Below are 15279 nucleotides of genomic sequence, written 5' to 3'. Positions count from 1 at the left end.
GACCCTGTGCATCATGGGAACAGTCCAGCCCGAACTGCCAAGCCATGCCTTCCCTGGACAGGAAACAAGCTTCCTAGGACCGGTTTCTGGCATTTCAGCCGTCTTCAGCCAGGATTGCTTGAATCCAGTGGCAAAGTGAGCAAGGGACTCACGTCTGAGCATACCCTGACAACTTATGGCGAACAAAGCAGTACAAAATGGGGTGGTGATGGACGGAGCATCAGAACCAATCAAACACTCACACCCAGTCAACAGATCTGGGTTTGATCCATCACCGTTCTTTAGCCCACTCTGCCACCCCAGTTCAGACATGGCAATATGCAAATCAGTCTGACCCTGTGCATCATGGGAACAGTCCAGCCCAAACTGCCAAGCCATTCCTTCCCTGGACCGGAAACAAGCTTCCTAGGACCGGTTTCTGGCATTTCAGCCGTCTTCAGCCAGGCTTGCTTGAATCCAATGGCAAAGTGAGCAAGGGACTCACGTCTGAGCATACCCTGCCAACTTATGGTGAACAAAGCGGTACAAAAAGGGGTGGTGATGGACGGATCATCAGAACCAATCAAACACTCACAACCAGTCAACACATCTGGGTTTGATCCATCACCGTTCTTTAGCCCACTCTGCCACCCCAGTTCAGACATGGCCATATGCAAATCAGTCTGACCCTGTGCATGATGGGAACAGTCCAGCCTGAACTGCCAAGCCATGCCTTCCCTGGACCGGAAACAAGCTTCCTAGGACCGGTTTCTGGCATTTCAGCCGTCTTCAGCCAGGCTTGCTTGAATCCAGTGGCAAAGTGAGCAAGGGACTCACGTCTGAGCACACCCTGCCAACTTATGGCGAACAAAGTGGTACAAAAGGGGGTGGTGATGGACGTAGCATCAGAACCAATCAAACACTCACACCCAGTCAACAGATCTGGGTTAGATCCATCACTGTTCTTTAGCCCACTCTGCCGCCTCAGTTCAGACAATGCCAAATGCAAATCAGTCTGACCCTGTGCATCATGGGAACAGTCCAGCCCGAACTGCCAAGCCATGCCTTTCCTGGACCGGAAACAAGCTTCCTAGGACCGGTTTCTGGCATTTCAGCCGTCTTCAGGCAGGCTTGCTTGAAACCAGTGGCAAAGTGAGCAAGGGACTCACGTCTGAGCATACCCTGCCAACTTATGACGAACAAAGCGGTACAAAAGGGGGTGGTGATGGACGGAGCATCAGAACCAATCAAACACTCACACCCAGCCAACAGATCTGGGTTTGATCCATCACCGTTCTTTAGCCCACTCTGCCACCCCAGTTCAGACATGGCAATATGCAAATCAGTCTGACCCTGTGCATCATGGGAACAGTCCAGCCCGAACTGCCAAGCCATGCCTTCCCTGGACCGGAAACAAGCTTCCTAGGACCGGTTTCTGGCATTTCAGCCGTCTTCAGCCAGGCTTGCTTGAATCCAATTTCAAAGTGAGCAAGGGACTCACGTCTGAGCATACCCTGCCAACTTATGGTGAACAAAGAGGTACAAAAAGGGGTGGTGATGGACGGAGCATCAGAACCAATCAAACACTCACACCCAGTCAACAGATCTGGGTTTGATCCATCACCGTTCTTTAGCCCACTCTGCCACCCCAGTTCAGACATGGCCATATGCAAATCAGTCTGACCCTGTGGATGATGGGAACAGTCCAGCACGAACTGCCAAGCCATGCCTTCCCTGGACTGGAAACAAGCTTCCTAGGACCGGTTTCTGGCATTTCAGCCGTCTTCAGCCAGGCTTGCTTGAATCCAGTGGCAAAGTGAGCAAGGGACTCACGTCTGAGCACACCCTGCCAACTTATGGCGAACAAAGCGGTACAAAAGGGGGTGGTGATGGACGTAGCATCAGAACCAATCAAACACTCACACCCAGTCAACAGATCTGGGTTTGATCCATCACCGTTCTTTAGCCCACTCTGCCACCCTGGTTCAGACATGGCCATATGCAAATCAGTCTGACCCTGTGCATCATGGGAACAGTCCAGCCCGAACTGCCAAGCCATGCCTTCCCTGGACCGGAAACAAGCTTCCTAGGACTGGTTTCTGGCATTTCAGCCATCTTCAGCCAGGCTTGCTTGAAACCAGTGGCAAAGTGAGCAAGGGACTCAAGTCTGAGCATACCCTGCCAACTTATGGCGAACAAAGCGGTACAAAAGGGGGTGGTGATGGACGGAGCATCAGAACCAATCAAACACTCACACCCAGTCAACAGATCTGGGTTTGATCCATCACCGTTCTTTAGCCCACTCTGCCACCCCAGTTCAGTCATGGCCAGATGCAAATCAGTCTGACCCTGTGCATCATGGGAACAGTCCGGCCCGAACTGCCAAGCCATGCCTTTCCTGGACCGGAAACAAGCTTCTTAGGACCTGTTTCTGGCATTTCAGCCAGGCTTGCTTGAATCCAGTGGCAAAGTGAGCAAGGGACTCACTTCTGAGCATACCCTGCCAACTTATGGCGAACAAAGCGGTACAAAAGGGGGTGGTGATGGACAGAGCATCAGAACCAATCAAACACTCACACCCAGTCAACAGATCTGGGTTTGATCCATCACCGTTTTTTAGCCCACTCTGCCACCCCAGTTCAGACATAGCCATATGCAAATCAGTCTGACCCTGTGCCTCATGGGAACAGTCCAGCCCGAACTGCCAAGCAATGTTTTCTCTGGACCGGAAACAAGCTTCCTAGGACAGGTTTCTGGCATTTAAGCCGTCTTCAGCCAGGCTTGCTTAAATCCAGTGGCAAAGTGAGCAAGGGACTCACGTCTGAGCATACCCTGCCAACTTATGGTGAACAAAGCGGTACAAAAGGGGGTGGTGATGGACGGAGCATCAGAACCAATCAAACACTCACACCCAGTCAACAGATCTGGGTTTGATCCATCACCGTTCTTTAGCCCACTCTGCCACCCCAGTTCAGACATGGCCATATGCAAATCAGTCTGACCCTGTGCATCATGGGAACAGTCCAGCCCGAACTGCCAAGCCATGCCTTCCCTGGACAGGAAACAAGCTTCCTAGGACCGGTTTCTGGCATTTCAGCCGTCTTCAGCCAGGCTTGCTTGAATCCAGTGGCAAAGTGAGCAAGGGACTCACGTCTGAGCATACCCTAACAACTTATGGCGAACAAAGCAGTACAAAAGGGGGTGGTGATGGACGGAGATTCAGAACCAATCAAACACTCACACCCAGTCAACAGATCTGGGTTTGATCCATCACCGTTCTTTAGCCCACTCTGCCACCCCAGTTCAGACATGGCAATATGCAAATCAGTCTGACCCTGTGCATCATGGGAACAGTCCAGCCCGAACTGCCAAGCCATGCCTTCCCTGGACCGGAAACATGCTTCTTAGGACCGGTTTCTGGCATTTCAGCCAGGCTTGCTTGAATCCAGTGGCAAAGTGAGGAAGGGACTCACGTCTGAGCATACCCTGCCAACTTATGGCAAACAAAGCGGTACAAAAGGGGGTGGTGATGGACAGAGCCTCAGAACCAATCAAACACTCACACCCAGTCAACAGATCTGGGTTTGATCCATCACCGTTCTTTAGCCCACTCTGCCACCCCAGTTCTGACATAGCCATATGCAAATCAGTCTGACCCTGTGCATCATGGGAACGGTCCAGCCCGAACTGCCAAGCCATGCCTTCCCTGGACCGGAAACAAGCTTCCTAGGACCGGTTTCTGGCATTTCAGCCGTCTTCAGCCAGGCTTGCTTGAATCCAGTGGCAAAGTGAGCAAGGGACTCACGTCTGAGCATACCCTGCCAACTTATGGCAAACAAAGCAGTACAAAAGGGGGTGGTGATGGACGGAGCATCAGAACCAATCAAACACTCACACCCAGTCAACAGATCTGGGTTTGATCCATCACTGTTCTTTAGCCCACTCTGCCACCCCAGTTCAGACATGGCCATATGCAAATCAGTCCAGCCCGAACTGCCAAGCCATGCCTTCCCTGGACCAGAAACAAGCTTCATAGGACCGGTTTCTGGCATTTCAGCCGTCTTCAGCCAGGCTTGCTTGAATCCAGTGGCAAAGTGAGCAAGGGACTTACGTCTGAGCATACCCTGCCAACTTATGGCGAACAAAGCGGTACAAAAGGGGGTGGTGATGGACGGAACATCAGAACCAAACACTCACACCCAGTCAACAGATCTGGGTTTGATCCATCACCGTTCTTTAGCCCACTCTGCCACCCCAGTTCAGACATGGCCATATGCAAATCAGTCTGACCCTGTGCATCATGGGAACTCTCCAGCCCGAACTGCCAAGCCATGCCTTCCCAGGACCAGAAACAAGCTTCCTAGGACCGGTTTCTGGCATTTCAGCTGTCTTCAACTAGGCTTGCTTGAATCCAGTGGCAAAGTGAGCAAGGGACTCACGTCTGAGCATACCCTGCCAACTTATGGCGAACAAAGCGGTACAAAAGGGGGTGGTGATGGACGGAGCATCAGAACTAATCAAACACTCACACCCAGTCAACAGATCTAGGTTTGATCCATCACCGTTCTTTAGCCCACTCTGCCACCCCAGTTCAGACATGGCCATATGCAAATCAGTCTGACCCTGTGCATCATGGGAACAGTCCAGCCCGAACTGCCAAGCCATGCCTTCCCTGGACCGGAAACAAGCTTCCTAGGACCGGTTTCTGGCATTTCAGCCATCATCAGCCAGGCTTGCTTGAATCCAGTGGCAAAGTGAGCAAGGGACTCACTTCTGAGCATACCCTGCCAACTTATGGTGAACAAAGCGGTACAAACGGGGGTGGTGATGGACGGAACATCAGAACCAATCAAACACTCACACCCAGTCAACAGATCTGGGTTTGATCCATCACCGTTCTTTAGACCACTCTGCCACCCCAGTTCAGACATGGCCATATGCAAATCAGTCTGACCCTGTGCATCATGGGAACAGTCCAGCCCGAACTGCCAAGCCATGCCTTCCCTGGACAGGAAACAAGCTTCCTAGGACCGGTTTCTGGCATTTCAGCCATCTTCAGCCAGGCTTGCTTGAATCCAGTGGCAAAGTGAGCAAGGACTCACGTCTGAGCATACCCTGACAACTTATGGCGAACAAAGCAGTACAAAAGGGGGTGGTGATGGACGGAGCTTCAGAACCAATCAAACACTCACACCCAGTCAACAGATCTGGGTTTGATCCATCACCGTTCTTTAGCCCACTCTGCCACCCCAGTTCAGACATGGCAATATGCAAATCAGTCTGACCCTGTGCATCATGGGAACAGTCCAGCCCGAACTGCCAAGCCATTCCTTCCCTGGACCGGAAACAAGCTTCCTAGGACCGGTTTCTGTCATTTCAGCCGTCTTCAGCCAGGCTTGCTTGAATCCAATGGCAAAGTGAGCAAGGGACTCACGTCTGAGCATACCCTGACAACTTATGGCGAACAAAGCAGTACAAAAGGGGGTGGTGATGGACGGAGATTCAGAACCAATCAAACACTCACACCCAGTCAACAGATCTGGGTTTGATCCATCACCGTTCTTTAGCCCACTCTGCCACCCCAGTTCAGACATGGCAATATGCAAATCAGTCTGACCCTGTGCATCATGGGAACAGTCCAGCCCGAACTGCCAAGCCATGCCTTCCCTGGACCGGAAACAAGCTTCCTAGGACCGGTTTCTGGCATTTCAGCCGTCTTCAGCCAGGCTTGCTTGAATCCAGTGGCAAAGTGAGCAAGGGACTCACGTCTGAGCATACCCTGCCAACTTATGGCAAACAAAGCGGTACAAAAGGGGGTGGTGATGGACGGAGCATCAGAACCAATCAAACACTCACACCCAGTCAACAGATCTGGGTTTGATCCATCACTGTTCTTTAGCCCACTCTGCCACCCCAGTTCAGACATGGCCATATGCAAATCAGTCCAGCCCGAACTGCCAAGCCATGCCTTCCCTGGACCAGAAACAAGCTTCATAGGACCGGTTTCTGGCATTTCAGCCGTCTTCAGCCAGGCTTGCTTGAATCCAGTGGCAAAGTGAGCAAGGGACTTACGTCTGAGCATACCCTGCCAACTTATGGCGAACAAAGCGGTACAAAAGGGGGTGGTGATGGACGGAACATCAGAACCAAACACTCACACCCAGTCAACAGATCTGGGTTTGATCCATCACCGTTCTTTAGCCCACTCTGCCACCCCAGTTCAGACATGGCCATATGCAAATCAGTCTGACCCTGTGCATCATGGGAACTCTCCAGCCCGAACTGCCAAGCCATGCCTTCCCAGGACCAGAAACAAGCTTCCTAGGACCGGTTTCTGGCATTTCAGCTGTCTTCAACTAGGCTTGCTTGAATCCAGTGGCAAAGTGAGGAAGGGACTCACGTCTGAGCATACCCTGCCAACTTATGGCAAACAAAGCGGTACAAAAGGGGGTGGTGATGGACAGAGCATCAGAACCAATCAAACACTCACACCCAGTCAACAGATCTGGGTTTGATCCATCACCGTTCTTTAGCCCACTCTGCCACCCCAGTTCTGACATAGCCATATGCAAATCAGTCTGACCCTGTGCATCATGGGAACGGTCCAGCCCGAACTGCCAAGCCATGCCTTCCCTGGACCGGAAACAAGCTTCCTAGGACCGGTTTCTGGCATTTCAGCCGTCTTCAGCCAGGCTTGCTTGAATCCAGTGGCAAAGTGAGCAAGGGACTCACGTCTGAGCATACCCTGCCAACTTATGGCAAACAAAGCGGTACAAAAGGGGGTGGTGATGGACGGAGCATCAGAACCAATCAAACACTCACACCCAGTCAACAGATCTGGGTTTGATCCATCACTGTTCTTTAGCCCACTCTGCCACCCCAGTTCAGACATGGCCATATGCAAATCAGTCCAGCCCGAACTGCCAAGCCATGCCTTCCCTGGACCAGAAACAAGCTTCATAGGACCGGTTTCTGGCATTTCAGCCGTCTTCAGCCAGGCTTGCTTGAATCCAGTGGCAAAGTGAGCAAGGGACTTACGTCTGAGCATACCCTGCCAACTTATGGCGAACAAAGCGGTACAAAAGGGGGTGGTGATGGACGGAACATCAGAACCAAACACTCACACCCAGTCAACAGATCTGGGTTTGATCCATCACCGTTCTTTAGCCCACTCTGCCACCCCAGTTCAGACATGGCCATATGCAAATCAGTCTGACCCTGTGCATCATGGGAACTCTCCAGCCCGAATTGCCAAGCCATGCCTTCCCAGGACCAGAAACAAGCTTCCTAGGACCGGTTTCTGGCATTTCAGCTGTCTTCAACTAGGCTTGCTTGAATCCAGTGGCAAAGTGAGCAAGGGACTCACGTCTGAGCATACCCTGCCAACTTATGGCGAACAAAGCGGTACAAAAGGGGGTGGTGATGGACGGAGCATCAGAACTAATCAAACACTCACACCCAGTCAACAGATCTAGGTTTGATCCATCACCGTTCTTTAGCCCACTCTGCCACCCCAGTTCAGACATGGCCATATGCAAATCAGTCTGACCCTGTGCATCATGGGAACAGTCCAGCCCGAACTGCCAAGCCATGCCTGCCCTGGACCGGAAACAAGCTTCCTAGGACCGGTTTCTGGCATTTCAGCCATCATCAGCCAGGCTTGCTTGAATCCAGTGGCAAAGTGAGCAAGGGACTCACTTCTGAGCATACCCTGCCAACTTATGGTGAACAAAGCGGTACAAACGGGGGTGGTGATGGACGGAGCATCAGAACCAATCAAACACTCACACCCAGTCAACAGATCTGGGTTTGATCCATCACCGTTCTTTAGACCACTCTGCCACCCCAGTTCAGACATGGCCATATGCAAATCAGTCTGACCCTTTGCATCATGGGAACAGTCCAGCCCGAACTGCCAAGCCATGCCTTCCCTGGACAGGAAACAAGCTTCCTAGGACCGGTTTCTGGCATTTCAGCCATCTTCAGCCAGGCTTGCTTGAATCCAGTGGCAAAGTGAGCAAGGACTCACATCTGAGCATACCCTGACAACGTATGGCGAACAAAGCAGTACAAAAGGGGGTGGTGATGGACGGAGCTTCAGAACCAATCAAACACTCACACCCAGTCAACAGATCTGGGTTTGATCCATCACCGTTCTTTAGCCCACTCTGCCACCCCAGTTCAGACATGGCAATATGCAAATCAGTCTGACCCTGTGCATCATGGGAACAGTCCAGCCCGAACTGCCAAGCCATTCCTTCCCTGGACCGGAAACAAGCTTCCTAGGACCGGTTTCTGGCATTTCAGCCGTCTTCAGCCAGGCTTGCTTGAATCCAATGGCAAAGTGAGCAAGGGACTCACGTCTGAGCATACCCTGCCAACTTATGGTGAACAAAGCGGTACAAAAAGGGGTGGTGATGGACGGAGCATCAGAAAAATCAAACACTCACACCCAGTCAACAGATCTGGGTTTGATCCATCACCGTTCTTTAGCCCACTCTGCCACCCCAGTTCAGACATGGCCATATGCAAATCAGTCTGACCCTGTGCATGATGGGAACAGTCCAGCCCGAACTGCCAAGCCATGCCTTCCCTGGACCGGAAACAAGCTTCCTAGGACCGGTTTCTGGCATTTCAACCGTGTTCAGCCAGGCTTGCTTGAATCCAGTGGCAAAGTGAGCAAGGGACTCACGTCTGAGCACACCCTGCCAACTTATGGCGAACAAAGCGGTACAAAAGGGGGTGGTGATGGACGGAACATCAGAACCAAACACTCACACCCAGTCAACAGATCTGGGTTTGATCCATCACCGTTCTTTAGCCCACTCTGCCACCCCAGTTCAGACATGGCCAGATGCAAATCAGTCTGACCCTGAGCATCATGGGAACAGTCCAGCCCGAACTGCCAAGCCATGCCTTCCCTGGACCGGAAACACGCTTCCTAGGACCGGTTTCTGGCATTTCAGCCAGGCTTGCTTGAATCCAGTGGCAAAGTGAGCAAGGGACTCACGTCTGAGCATACCCTGCCAACTTATGGCAAACAAAGCGGTACAAAAGGGGGTGGTGATGGACAGAGCATCAGAACCAATCAAACACTCACACCCAGTCAACAGATCTGGGTTTGATCCATCACCGTTCTTTAGCCCACTCTGCCACCCCAGTTCAGACATAGCCATATGCAAATCAGTCTGACCCTGTGCATCATGGGAACGGTCCAGCCCGAACTGCCAAGCCATGCCTTCCCTTGACCCGAAACAAGCTTCCTAGGACCGGTTTCTGGCATTTCAGCCGTCTTCAGCCAGGCTTGCTTGAATCCAGTGGCAAAGTGAGCAAGGGACTCACGTCTGAGCATACCCTGCCAACTTATGGCAAACAAAACGGTACAAAAGGGGGTGGTGATGGACGGAGCATCAGAACCAATCAAACACTCACACCCAGTCAACAGATCTGGGTTTTATCCATCACCGTTCTTTAGCCCACTCTGCCAACCCAGTTCAGACATAGCCATATGCAAATCAGTCTGACCCTGTGCATCATGGGAACGGTCCAGCCCGAACTGCCAAGCCATGCCTTCCCTGGACCGGAAACAAGCTTCCTAGGGCCGGTTTCTGGCATTTCAGCCATCATCAGCCAGGCTTGCTTGAATCCAGTGGCAAAGTGAGCAAGGGACTCACTTCTGAGCATACCCTGCCAACTTATGGTGAACAAAGCGGTACAAACGGGGGTGGTGATGGACGGAGCATCAGAACCAATCAAACACTCACACCCAGTCAACAGATCTGGGTTTTATCCATCACCGTTCTTTAGACCACTCTGCCACCCCAGTTCAGACATGGCCATATGCAAATCAGTCTGACCCTGTGCATCATGGGAACAGTCCAGCCCGAACTGCCAAGCCATGCCTTCCCTGGACAGGAAACAAGCTTCCTAGGACCGGTTTCTGGCATTTCAGCCATCTTCAGCCAGGCTTGCTTGAATCCAGTGGCAAAGTGAGCAAGGACTCACGTCTGAGCATACCCTGACAACTTATGGCGAACAAAGCAGTACAAAAGGGGGTGGTGATGGACGGAGCTTCAGAACCAATCAAACACTCACACCCAGTCAACAGATCTGGGTTTGATCCATCACCGTTCTTTAGCCCACTCTGCCACCCCAGTTCAGACATGGCAATATGCAAATCAGTCTGACCCTGTGCATCATGGGAACAGTCCAGCCCGAACTGCCAAGCCATTCCTTCCCTGGACCGGAAACAAGCTTCCTAGGACCGGTTTCTGGCATTTCAGCCGTCTTCAGCCAGGCTTGCTTGAATCCAATGGCAAAGTGAGCAAGGGACTCACGTCTGAGCATACCCTGCCAACTTATGGTGAACAAAGCGGTACAAAAAGGGGTGGTGATGGACGGAGCATCAGAAAAATCAAACACTCACACCCAGTCAACAGATCTGGGTTTGATCCATCACCGTTCTTTAGCTCACTCTGCCACCCCAGTTCAGACATGGCCATATGCAAATCAGTCTGACCCTGTGCATGATGGGAACAGTCCAGCCCGAACTGCCAAGCCATGCCTTCCCTGGACCGGAAACAAGCTTCCTAGGACCGGTTTCTGGCATTTCAACCGTGTTCAGCCAGGCTTGCTTGAATCCAGTGGCAAAGTGAGAAAGGGACTCACGTCTGAGCACACCCTGCCAACTTATGGCGAACAAAGCGGTACAAAAGGGGGTGGTGATGGACGGAACATCAGAACCAAACACTCACACCCAGTCAACAGATCTGGGTTTGATCCATCACCGTTCTTTAGCCCACTCTGCCACCCCAGTTCAGACATGGCCAGATGCAAATCAGTCTGACCCTGAGCATCATGGGAACAGTCCAGCCCGAACTGCCAAGCCATGCCTTCCCTGGACCGGAAACACGCTTCCTAGGACCGGTTTCTGGCATTTCAGCCAGGCTTGCTTGAATCCAGTGGCAAAGTGAGCAAGGGACTCACGTCTGAGCATACCCTGCCAACTTATGGCAAACAAAGCGGTACAAAAGGGGGTGGTGATGGACAGAGCATCAGAACCAATCAAACACTCACACCCAGTCAACAGATCTGGGTTTGATCCATCACCGTTCTTTAGCCCACTCTGCCACCCCAGTTCAGACATAGCCATATGCAAATCAGTCTGACCCTGTGCATCATGGGAACGGTCCAGCCCGAACTGCCAAGCCATGCCTTCCCTTGACCCGAAACAAGCTTCCTAGGACCGGTTTCTGGCATTTCAGCCGTCTTCAGCCAGGCTTGCTTGAATCCAGTGGCAAAGTGAGCAAGGGACTCACGTCTGAGCATACCCCGCCAACGTATGGCAAACAAAGCGGTACAAAAGGGGGTGGTGATGGACGGAGCATCAGAACCAATCAAACACTCACACCCAGTCAACAGATCTGGGTTTGATCCATCACTGTTCTTTAGCCCACTCTGCCACCCCAGTTCAGACATGGCCATATGCAAATCAGTCCAGCCCGAACTGCCAAGCCATGCCTTCCCTGGACCAGAAACAAGCTTCCTAGGACCGGTTTCTGGCATTTCAGCCGTCTTCAGCCAGGCTTGCTTGAATCCAGTGGCAAAGTGAGCAAGGGACTTACGTCTGAGCATACCCTGCCAACTTATGGCGAACAAAGCGGTACAAAAGGGGGTGGTGATGGACGGAACATCAGAACCAAACATTCACACCAAGTCAACAGATCTGGGTTTGATCCATCACCGTTCTTTAGCCCACTCTGCCACCCCAGTTCAGACATGGCCATATGCAAATCAGTCTGACCCTGTGCATCATGGGAATTCTCCAGCCCGAACTGCCAAGCCATGCCTTCGCAGGACCAGAAACAAGCTTCCTAGGACCGGTTTCTGGCATTTCAGCTGTCTTCAACTAGGCTTGCTTGAATCCAGTGGCAAAGTGAGCAAGGGACTCACGTCTGAGCATACCCTGCCAACTTATGGCGAACAAAGCGGTACAAAAGGGGGTGGTGATGGACGGAGCATCAGAACTAATCAAACACTCACACCCAGTCAACAGATCTAGGTTTGATCCATCACCGTTCTTTAGCCCACTCTGCCACCCCAGTTCAGACATGGCCATATGCAAATCAGTCTGACCCTGTGCATCATGGGAACAGTCCAGCCCGAACTGCCAAGCCATGCCTTCCCTGGACTGGAAACAAGCTTCCTAGGACCGGTTTCTGGCATTTCAGCCGTCATCAGCCAGGCTTGCTTGAATCCAGTGGCAAAGTGAGCAAGGGTCTCACTTCTGAGCATACCCTGCCAACTTATGGTGAACAAAGCGGTACAAACGGGGGTAGTGATGGACGGAGCATCAGAACCAATCAAACACTCACACCCAGTCAACAGATCTGGGTTTGATCCATCACCGTTCTTTAGACCACTCTGCCACCCCAGTTCAGACATGGCCATATGCAAATCAGTCTGACCCTGTGCATCATGGGAACAGTCCAGCCCGAACTGCCAAGCCATGCCTTCCCTGGACAGGAAACAAGCTTCCTAGGACCGGTTTCTGGCATTTCAGCCGTCTTCAGCCAGGCTTGCTTGAATCCAGTGGCAAAGTGAGCAAGGACTCACGTCTGAGCATACCCTGACAACTTATGGCGAGCAAAGCAGTACAAAAGGGGGTGGTGATGGACGGAGCTTCAGAACCAATCAAACACTCACACCCAGTCAACAGATCTGGGTTTGATCCATCACCGTTCTTTAGCCCACTCTGCCACCCCAGTTCAGACATGGCAATATGCAAATCAGTCTGACCCTGTGCATCATGGGAACAGTCCAGCCCGAACTGCCAAGCCATTCCTTCCCTGGACCGGAAACAAGCTTCCTAGGACCGGTTTCTGGCATTTCAGCCGTCTTCAGCCAGGCTTGCTTGAATCCAATGGCAAAGTGAGCAAGGGACTCACGTCTGAGCATACCCTGCCAACTTATGGTGAACAAAGCGGTACAAAAAGGGGTGGTGATGGACGGAGCATCAGAAAAATCAAACACTCACACCCAGTCAACAGATCTGGGTTTGATCCATCACCGTTCTTTAGCCCACTCTGCCACCCCAGTTCAGACATGGCCATATGCAAATCAGTCTGACCCTGTGCATGATGGGAACAGTCCAGCCCGAACTGCCAAGCCATGCCTTCCCTGGACCGGAAACAAGCTTCCTAGGACCGGTTTCTGGCATTTCAACCGTGTTCAGCCAGGCTTGCTTGAATCCAGTGGCAAAGTGAGCAAGGGACTCACGTCTGAGCACACCCTGCCAACTTATGGCGAACAAAGCGGTACAAAAGGGGGTGGTGATGGACGGAACATCAGAACCAAACACTCACACCCAGTCAACAGATCTGGGTTTGATCCATCACCGTTCTTTAGCCCACTCTGCCACCCCAGTTCAGACATGGCCACATGCAAATCAGTCTGACCCTGTGCATCATGGGAACAGTCCTGCCCGAACTGCCAAGCCATGCCTTCCCTGGACCGGAAACACGCTTCCTAGGACCGGTTTCTGGCATTTCAGCCAGGCTTGCTTGAATCCAGTGGCAAAGTGAGCAAGGGACTCACGTCTGAGCATACCCTGCCAACTTATGGCAAACAAAGCGGTACAAAAGGGGGTGGTGATGGACAGAGCATCAGAACCAATCAAACACTCACACCCAGTCAACAGATCTGGGTTTGATCCATCACCGTTCTTTAGCCCACTCTGCCACCCCAGTTCAGACATAGCCATATGCAAATCAGTCTGACCCTGTGCATCATGGGAACGGTCCAGCCCGAACTGCCAAGCCACGCCTTCCCTGGACCGGAAACAAGCTTCCTAGGACCGGTTTCTGGCATTTCAGCCGTCTTCAGCCAGGCTTGCTTGAATCCAGTGGCAAAGTGAGCAAGGGACTCACGTCTGAGCATACCCTGCCAACTTATGGCAAACAAAGCGGTACAAAAGGGGGTGGTGATGGACGGAGCATCAGAACCAATCAAACACTCACACCCAGTCAACAGATCTGGGTTTGATCCATCACTGTTCTTTAGCCCACTCTGCCACCCCAGTTCAGACATGGCCATATGCAAATCAGTCCAGCCCGAACTGCCAAGCCATGCCTTCCCTGGACCAGAAACAAGCTTCCTAGGACCGGTTTCTGGCATTTCATCCGTCTTCAGCCAGGCTTGCTTGAATCCAGTGGCAAAGTGAGCAAGGGACTTACGTCTGAGCATACCCTGCCAACTTATGGCGAACAAAGCGGTACATAAGGGGGTGGTGATGGACGTAACATCAGAACCAAACACTCACACCCAGTCAACAGATCTGGGTTTGATCCATCACCGTTCTTTAGCCCACTCTGCCACCCCAGTTCAGACATGGCCATATGCAAATCAGTCTGACCCTGTGCATCATGGGAACTCTCCAGCCCGCACTGCCAAGCCATGCCTTCCCAGAACCAGAAACAAGCTTCCTAGGACCGGTTTCTGGCATTTCAGCTGTCTTCAACTAGGCTTGCTTGAATCCAGTGGCAAAGTGAGCAAGGGACTCACGTCTGAGCATACCCTGCCAACTTATGGCGAACAAAGCGGTACAAAAGGGGGTGGTGATGGACGGAGCATCAGAACTAATCAAACACTCACACCCAGTCAACAGATCTGGGTTTGATCCATCACCGTTCTTTAGACCACTCTGCCACCCCAGTTCAGACATGGCCATATGCAAATCAGTCTGACCCTGTGCATCATGGGAACAGTCCAGCCCGAACTGCCAAGCCATGCCTTCCCTGGACAGGAAACAAGCTTCCTAGGACCGGTTTCTGGCATTTCAGCCGTCTTCAGCCAGGCTTGCTTGAATCCAGTGGCAAAGTGAGCAAGGGACTCACTTCTGAGCATACCCTGCCAACTTATGGTGAACAAAGCGGTACAAACGGGGGTGGTGATGGACGGAGCATCAGAACCAATCAAACACTCACACCCAGTCAACAGATCTGGGTTTGATCCATCACCGTTCTTTAGACCACTCTGCCACCCCAGTTCAGACATGGCCATATGCAAATCAGTCTGACCCTGTGCATCATGGGAACAGTCCAGCCCGAACTGCCAAGCCATGCCTTCCCTGGACAGGAAACAAGCTTCCTAGGACCGGTTTCTGGCATTTCAGCCGTCTTCAGCCAGGCTTGCTTGAATCCAGTGGCAAAGTGAGCAAGGACTCACGTCTGAGCATACCCTGACAACTTATGGCGAAATAAGCAGTACAAAAGGGGGTGGTGATGGACGGAGCTTCAGAAC

General features: G+C 52.2%; 1 protein-coding gene across 1 annotated transcript in view; it reads left to right on the top strand.

Moving 5' to 3' along the window:
* The window catches only part of LOC146811607 (extracellular calcium-sensing receptor-like), a 546215-nt gene that overhangs the window by 95095 nt on the left and 435841 nt on the right, over positions 1-15279 (top strand). The window lies entirely within an intron of this gene.

This window comes from Triturus cristatus, chromosome 7, assembly GCF_964204655.1.
Source record: "Triturus cristatus chromosome 7, aTriCri1.1, whole genome shotgun sequence".
NCBI classification, from domain to species: Eukaryota; Metazoa; Chordata; class Amphibia; order Caudata; family Salamandridae; genus Triturus; species Triturus cristatus.
This window is presented reverse-complemented; position numbering and strand designations above follow the sequence as displayed.